The sequence below is a fragment of the Mesocricetus auratus genome, unplaced genomic scaffold (assembly GCF_017639785.1).
Source record: "Mesocricetus auratus isolate SY011 unplaced genomic scaffold, BCM_Maur_2.0 Super-Scaffold_100022, whole genome shotgun sequence".
NCBI lineage: Eukaryota > Metazoa > Chordata > Mammalia > Rodentia > Cricetidae > Mesocricetus > Mesocricetus auratus.
Genome location: NW_024429203.1, coordinates 22,565,970 through 22,574,733, shown reverse-complemented (window position 1 = coordinate 22,574,733; position 8,764 = coordinate 22,565,970). Strand labels below are relative to the sequence as shown.

The 8,764-nt window shown below is 52.2% G+C and overlaps 1 long non-coding RNA gene across 1 annotated transcript; it reads right to left on the bottom strand.

Annotated features, from left to right (window-relative positions):
• Positions 1-1,332: 1,332 nt before the first annotated feature.
• Positions 1,333-6,862, bottom strand: LOC121133434. Its single transcript, XR_005870271.1, has 3 exons — positions 6,545-6,862; positions 2,236-2,401; positions 1,333-1,418 (listed from the first exon to the last, which is right to left on the bottom strand). It is a non-coding gene; the product is annotated as an uncharacterized LOC121133434 (long non-coding RNA).
• Positions 6,863-8,764: the final 1,902 nt, after the last annotated feature.

Sequence of the window (8,764 nt, the reverse complement as noted above, 5' to 3'; positions counted from 1 at the left end):
TACAAGGGCTCTAGAGGTCTCGGGACTGGCTTATGTCATCTCTGCTGAATCGTTTTGTGCCCCAGTTTGAGTTTGGGGGGAACAAATGCTTGTTCATATTATCATTACCATCATCATCAGGTTTGGGGGAAGGGAGAGGAGAGGTGAGTCAAGAGACAGAGGTGCTGAGCCAAATTGTATTCCAGAGAAGACAACCATGGCAGCAGGGAAAAGCTCTCAGTGAGAGGCTTTGGTCCCTCCAGACATCAAGGTGTCTACTCTTAAAGTTTTCTGTGGGAGGGGGAGAGCCTCCTTCAAGGTTAAAGAACCAGGCTTAGTTAATTTGCAACCTAGGTACTTGACAGAGGTTGTCAGAGGGGCACTCATGTCTTGGGCTACGTGACAGGGGTCACTATTTCTTTAGATAGGGGAGCGGGGCCTGGTTGATGTGTGACTTGTAGGGCTTGATGCTAACAGGAGTCTGGACATGTTTCTCTCCTGCTTGTGGTAGGGCTGGCCAACTTTTCACAGCAGCCGTGAGGAGAAGGAGAACACAGGGGCTGTGGGCTCTCACTGTCACAGTCATCGTCACGGGCACGTCTAACATTACTAAGGGTTTTTAGTATGTCAGGATCCATGCAAACAGCAGAAGAACTTTATGAAGTCTGCTCTACTTAGGCCCACTCTCTACAGGGAGTGAGGAGAGGATCCAGGATTGGGTCCAGATGGTCTAACTCCATTTGAGTTCTGATGCTCACTGCTTACGCCATGTGGACAGCTGCATTCTGCCCTAAGCCCATCTAAGCCCCGTGGAAGCATGAGGCAGTATGCTGCCATGGCATGGAAAAGGTTGGATGTTCCTGGGAAGGTGTGTTGGGTATGTGAGGCTCTGAAGAGAATCGGGTACTGGGGAAAGATGCATGAGCAGAGGGAGCCTCTGGGCTGGGTTCCTCTGCCCAGGGAGTGATGCATTATCTAGCTACCCAACAGCCATTAACTCCCTCACAGGGCTTCTTTCTGCCGGGTTGTTTATCATGGCCAAGGGCGTGAAATTGATTCCAGAAAGCCTGTCCATTTCCTCCTGCTCTTCCTGCAGAGGGAATAGAGTGGAGCTTATGTGCACAGGCTTGGCCAGGATGGGGATATGCCTAGGTTACCCACATGATCATGTGGGCACATCTCTCCAGAGGCTTCGACAACATCAACCCCCATGTCCAACCTTGCCTAGCACTTCCTGGGCCTGGGGGTGGGTGGACAGACAGAGCTGGGAGCACTCTCAGTGGCTTTTCTTATTGCTATGACAAAATACTCGAGAGGTGTGACTTCAGGAAAAAAGGATTCATTTTGGTTCACAATTAGAAGGGATACAGTTTGTCATGGTGGGGAAGACATAGCAGAGGACATGGGTTGCAGCTGCGGTCACAGCAGCTTGCTCACATCTAAATGAATCAGGAAGCGGAAAGAGGGCAGGGAACAGGACCCCCGTGACCCACCTGCCCCCGTGACCCACCTCCCCCCCAGTGACCCACCTCCCCCTGTGACACACCTCCCCCTGTAAACCCCCTTCCCCCTCCCCATGACCCCCCTCGTGACCCAATTCCCCCTCCCCCCGTGACCCACCTCCCCCCAGTGACCCACCTCCCCCAGTGACCCCCCATGACCCACCTCCCCCCAGTGACCCACCTCCCCCAGTGACCCACCTCCCCCAGTGACCCACCTCCCCCCAGTGACCCACCTCCCCCTGTGACCCCCTCCCCCTGTGACCCCCTCCCCCTTCCTGTGACCCCCTCCCCCAGTGACCCCCCATGACCCACCTCCCCCCAGTGACCCACCTCCCCCAGTGACCCACCTCCCCCCAGTGACCCATCTCCCCCTGTGACACACCTCCCCCCTGTGACCCCCTCCCCCTCCCTGTGACCCCCTCCCCCCAGTGACCCCCCATGACCCACCTCCCCCCCCCGCGACCGCCCTCCCCCGTGACCCACCCCCAGTGACCCACCTCCCCTCCCCCCGTGACCCACCTCCTCCAGTGACCCCCCATGATCCACCTCTCCCCGTGGCCCCCTCCCCCCGTGACCCCCTCTCTCCCAGTGACCCACCTCCTCCAGTGACCCCCTATGATCCACCTCTCACCGTGGCCCCCTCCCCCGTGACCCCCCTCTCTCCCAGTGACCCACCTCCTCCAGTGACCCCCCCATGATCCACCTCTCCCCGTGACCCCCCTCCCCTGTGACCCCCTCTCTCCCAGTGACCCACCTCTGACAGCTAGGCCTCATCAGGTTGCACAGGTTCCAAAGGCAATGCCACCAGCTGAGGCTCCATAAACAAATATGTGAGCCTGTGAGGGGCATGCATGCCCAAACCATAGTGGACCAGCAGCATGGAAGGAGGTGCTACCAGGCGCCAGGCAGGGGTAGGGAACCTGTGAGGAGCCAGAGGGCATACATACCTGTGGTATTTTAGGGGGGCTGCAGCACCTGGAGCCATGAATGAGAAACAAGTGGCTGATGGTCGGAAGGGTCGGTAAAGTGTCAATCATCTCTATGTTACTCTGCTCAGAGCTTAGATGTTGTTTCTCCTCTGTTTCTGTCTCTGTCTCTGTCTCTCTCTCTCTTTAGACAGGGTCTCCCATGGCCCAGGCTGGCCTCAAACTTGATAAGCAGCTAAAGATGACCTTGAACTCCTGATCCTCCTGCCTCCATCTCCAAGTGCTGGGATTGAAGGGATATGCTACTATGCTTGGCCCCAGCCTGTACTTTTTGATGTCATGTAATGAAGACAGTGACATCATTGGCTACCAATAAACTGAGGGTCTAAAGGAAATCTGAGACGTAAGGATAGAAAAGATGTGACCTAAGTCTCAGGCATCTCAGAGTGGTCTGTGTGCATGTGTATGTGCATGTGTGCGCGTGCGTGTGCATGCGTGCCTGCGTGTGTGTGTGTGTGTGTGTGTGTGTGTGTGTGTGTGTTGGGGGAGGGGATGTCAAAGACTTGGGAGACATGAGCAAAGTTCTCAGACTCCAGATGAGGATGGACATGAAAAGCAAGGGCTGCCCAGACTGTGTCATCAGGATGAAGGGCTCCTTAGGGATGGAGTGGCCTTCTACATCAGTCAGTGCTGGGTCTGGATTCATCCCCAACCAAGTTTACATGATGAATTCTAAGCTCCAACTCAAGTCTTTTGGGTGTCTCAGAGGCAATCCCTTGAGAATGGGATTAATACCCCTATAAAGGAGACCTATGGGAGGCCCTTTGCCTCTAGTAGATGTGAGGGTACAGTTAGGAGGTGCCACAGGCCCTCAAACCCCTCATTGGTCATCAAATCTGTTGAGCTCTTGATTTTAGACTCCCCAGCCTGCAGCTCTGTAGACATAAATGTCTGTTGTTTATGAGCTCCAGTCTATAGTACTATGTCCCAGTCTATGGTACTATGTCCCAGTCTATAGTACCATGCCCCAGTCTATGGTACTATGTCCCAGTCTATAGTACCATGTCCCAGTCTATAGTACTATGTCCCAGTCTATAGTACCATGTCCCAGTCTATAGTACCATGTCCCAGTCTATAGTCTATGTCACAGTCTATGGTACCATGTCACAGTCTATAGTACCATGTCACAGTCTATGGTACTTTGTCACAGTCTATGGTACTTTGTCACAGTCTATGGTACCATGTCACAGTCTATGGTACTTTGTCACAGTCTATGGTACCATGTCACAGTCTATGGTACTTTGTCACAGTCTATCGTACCATGTCACAGTCTATGGTACTTTGTCACAGTCTATGGTACCATGTCACAGTCTATGGTACTATGTCCCAGTCTATGGTACCATGTCACAGTCTGTGGTACTTTGTCACAGTCTATGGTACTTTGTCACAGTCTATGGTACTATGTCCCAGTCTATGGTACTTTGTCACAGTCTATGGTGCTTTGTCACAGCTGCCTGAATGGAGCTATGGCAATGGCAACCAATTCCAACTGGCGAAGCAGAAAAGGACTTTCCTTGAAAAATTCTGGCTGTCTCGCACAGTTACAGAGAAAGCTGGGGAGGGTGGAGAACCATTGTGAAGGCTAAGCTTGCAGGCATGAGGCCTGTTGTGCACAGAGCTAGCCAACAGAGAGCCTACAGAGGCCGCTGCTGTCCCTCCAGGCACCAGTGGGGAGCTTCTGTCCTGCTGTCAGCCCCCCTGCTGACTAACTTCTGGGCCAGGAACTTAATCTTGACATAACATCTACTTCGGCAGCCAGAATCTTCCATTACTACCCCTGCCAAGCGTGATGGATTCTGGGCATTGTCCTCCTTACTCACATTCCTTCCTTCTAAAGCCAGGCCCCTGATGAGTCAATTTGAGCAGTGGAGTCTAAATCACATGTCTGAACTCCAGCTGCAAAGGAGGCTGGATAGTCGAGCTTCCGCTTTCTATCTCGGGAAGGCGTGACTCATGGGGTAGACTCCACTCCCAAACCTGGGAAAGATGTTTTCAGCTCAACCAGCAAGCGTGGTAGGGTCCATTGCAAGGATGTCAGAGTCCTCAGAGAGACAAGTCCCCCACCCCTTTCTACCAGTGAACGTCCAGCTGTGCCTGGCACAGTCCTGGCACAGTGGGCAGTCATTCCACACTGTAGAGGAATGGCCTGATGAGTGAGGTTGGTGTTGGTGGCCCTGCTGGGCTCTGCAGTCTTTCTATTTTTGGATCTCCCTGGAAGACTTGACAGCCCCTGGACAGTGTTGTGCTATATGTGGACTGGTCTTGCCACACAGTCTGTGGTCTGAGCCATCAGTCTGAGTCTTTGGTACTTGGGTGACAGCCTGGCTCTTAAAATTAGGTGGAAAGGAACTGTGCCAGTTCAAAAGGGGAAGGCTGAAACCAGCATGGTTAATGACTAAAAGACTCATTGATCTCAGGATGCCAACGCACTGATTCCACTGTGATGACAGCCGCGGCTGCTCACCCAGTGCCTCATCCCATTTGCTCTTCTCCAGCCTGGCTCTGATGTCTCCTCAGGATGCAGGGCCTATCCACACAGCTGACTACACCCTCAGGACCTGAGCTACCCAACGGAACTGAGTCAAGTCCCTCTTCTCACCAGCATTTGCTTAAGAATGGACCAGTGTGAAGTGAGCAGTCTTCTGGTGGGGTGGAGGCAGACTTTTCTGCTCCTCTGAGAAAGTCTCAGAGAGTTGCTGTCTGGAGCCAAGACCCTAACTTACCCCAACTGTCTCCTGGTCTGGTCATAGGATGCCATGTGCCCATAAGAGAGCCATAGAGGAAACACACAAACACTCAAGCTCTCTCTCTCTCTCTCTCTCTCTCTCTCTCTCACACACACACACACACACACACACACACTCAAACACATGCACACACACACTCAAACACATGCACACACTCAAACACATGCACACGCACACACTCAGACACAAATGGACTTCCTTTTCAAGTGGCTTGTACTTAAGAGATCCCATCTGGATAAAGATTCTCAAAGAGCCGGGCCCTACAGTTTTTTGATAGCTCAGAGCATACACACTTTTCGGGATGTGTGAAGCTGGCTACTAACACCTGACACTCAGCTGGAAAGAGACCCAGGGTAGAGCAGGAGGATGGCAGGGCCTGCTGCCCCAGGCCATTGTCTTCTAGGAGACAGGGATGGGGTGAGGGGTTCCCTGGACACGTGCCCTGTCAGGGTAAAGTCCTCCTGAGGCTGGATGTCAGTGAGCCCTCGCATATCTGTGATTCCAGCTGAGACAGTGGCTGTTGAGGACATTGCTGTGTCTCAGAACACCATTCCCCATTCCCACATTATTTAAAGAGAAGGGAGGGCCTTGTGTTCCAGAGGGCTCCAAACTGCTCCCTGTTTCCCTGGGAGGGGAGTCGGGTGGAACATAAATAAGACAATTTATTCAGAGAAACCATCTCCCCTATTTACATTTAAATTGAATAATTTAAAACACCTTTACCCATTTCCATAAATTATCCCCTTTGGACGGGCAGCCCAACTGTGCGGAGGGGTTGCCATCCTGGGAAAGGCCTAATTACATTCCTGCTACAAGGCGGGCACGGGAAGGGCAGCATGGAGGGAGACAGGGGCTAGAGCTTCGAGGAGGGAGCTGCCTGTGCAGGCATGTTTGTCTTGGAGCTGACAGGATGGAGGTGGCCAGGAGACACGAAAGTGAGGCCCCTGTAAGAGTTTATAAACAGAAAGATCGGCAATTTGGCTTATGTGGTAAAGGCCCTTGTGGGCAAGTCTGGTGACCTGAATTCAATTTATGTGGTAGGAGAGACCAGACTAGTGCCTGTTGACCTCTGACCTCCATGACTGTCCTGCATCCCACATAAAATAAATCCAAAAAAGAAAAGAAAAAGAAACTAATTTATGAATAGAGTGGTGAAGACTCCAAATCTTCCTCTTTCCAGGAACAATGACATTGGGGCTAGACCATTGCCAAAGTTTGGCCTTGGATCACCCATGGAATTTGACAGTTCCCACTGACACATCCTCCGGTACTGTGTAAAGGAGGAAGATGTGAGTTTCTTTACGGCTCCTCCTAAGAACCTGCTACTCACCAATCTCTGTCACCAGGCTCTAAGCTGAGTCCTGGGGATCCCAGTGTCACTAGGTCCGCCCTGACTTCAGGGACTGGGTGCTCACGGCAGAGGAAGGATGGGGAGGGCAACCAGAGCCGTGGGGACACAGTCTCCAGCAGCACTCGGCTGTCACAGAGGTGATGGCTCCTGGGAGGTTCTGACAAGTGTGGCCCAGGAATGGCCAGCACGGGCAAAGGCAGGAAGTCTCTTAACCTAAGGTTGGGGGGGGGATAGGGTGACATCAAAGAGGACTCATGGCAGACTGGAGAGGTACGGGGTCTGTAGGGGGCAGGAGGCTTGATTTGCCTCTTAGGAGGCACTGGAGGGGCCAGGAAACAGCTGAAGCCTGAGCTTGGTGGCATTGTGAGAGAGATTGTGAGGGCACAGTGTGGGCATTTGGTCCTCTGTCACTGACCCCTCTTGAGTCCTTTCCTGGTTAGTAAGTGCCACTGATCCTCACCCATCAGCAGTCTCATGGGGTCCTGTGGATTGAGAGGACACCCTGTATTTTGTCAGGGGACAACTTAAGTCACAAACCATATGTGTATGTATGTGTGTGTGTGTGTGTGTGTGTGTGTGTGTGTGTGTGTGTGTAGGTTATCTGCTTTTTTGTTTGTTTGTTTTGTTCTTTGGTTTTTTGAGACAGAGTTTCTCTGTGGCTTTGGAGCCTGTACTGGAACTTGCTCTGTAGATCAGGCTGGTCTCAAACTCAAAGAGATTCACCTGCCTCTGCCTCCCGCGTGCTGGGATTATAGGCATGTGCCACCACCACCCAGCCTGGTTTTCTGCTTTTTAATCTCCTGGATGATGCCTGCCTGGCTATGAGAACCACATACTGGTTCCACCCATCTCCTGGGATGTTGTCCCTGTGGCTTTCCTAGAGATGGCATTCTCAGCAGCCCTGTCCCCTCTTGGGGGGGAGGGAGTCCCATGGGATTGAGGCATTGGAGTGGCCGGTGAGCTGGCGGTGACTTGGCTTGAAGAAACCGGTATGGGGGAAATCTCAGAGGGAGGCTGGTGACAGGCTCTTCCATGCTGTGGCAGCCTATGTGGTAGTTCACAGATGTGGAGGAAACTGAGGCTCCAAGCCTGGGAAGCCAAAGCTTGCCCCCTCTGCTGCTGGCAGCTGGGCTGTGTGGCCCTCAAGGATGCTAATGGTGGTCACTGGTGCTCAGTGCTGTGCTGGGAGCCTTGTGAGTAGATGAGTAGGAACCTCTCTGGGGAAAATGGATTAACAAGGCTGCATTGGTGCTTAAAAACTCTGCAGCCTCCTTGCATATTAGTGGACTCTCATCTATGCATTCCTTTGTCATTTTCACGGTCCTCCTGGGAAATGAAGGCAGTCTGATAGGGTAAAAATATCTGCAGACCAAGAAACACCTGGCCCTCTCCTACATTGTCAGACCCAAGAAAGACAAGCCCTCTGCTGAGAAAAGAGGTCTCTAGTGGCATTCTCTGAACTCTTTTCTGCACTGTCCCTAGCATCTACTGTGACCTCTAGTGAAGTCGGTGGCTTTGCCTTCTCTTCCTGGAGCCAGGTTCAGATCTATCCACCACTTCCAGCTGTGTGACTTCAGGAACGTTGCTTGCTGTCTCTGAACCTAAGACTCTTTGGGACGATAATGTTAACCTCAGAAGCTTATGAGACTCAGGTAAGGTTGCATAGTGAGTATGCGCCATTGAGCTTGGCACACAGCAGGTGGTCATCAAATGCCAACTTCTCTTCTGGTTGGTCTGTCACTTCTTAATGAGAGTCCCCCAGCTCCCAGGTCCCAGGAAAATCCCTTATTCTGACTTCTCAGTGCATGTGGTCCCCTGGACATGGAGGGCGCAGTTTATAGATGCAGACCATGGCTGGTGAACTGGATGGGGGAGGTCTGCTTCTTGCCTGGCTCTCCCAGCTTCTTGCTGTGTGACCTTGGGTAACTGACTTGAGATGTCTGTGTCACAAATGGACATCGTTCCCTTCTGTTAAAAGAGACAAAATGCTGCTTACTTGGTACAGGGTGGTGGTGTGTGGCACTCATCATTACCTACAGTATGTTTTTTAAGTCCAGACTGGCCTTGAACTTGGAATGTATACAAGGGTGGCCTTGAACCCCTAATCTTATTGCTTCTACATTCTGTGTGCTGGGTAGGATTATAGGCACGCTCCACCTTGTCTTGTTCATGCTGTGCTGAGGTTTAAACCAGACAGGC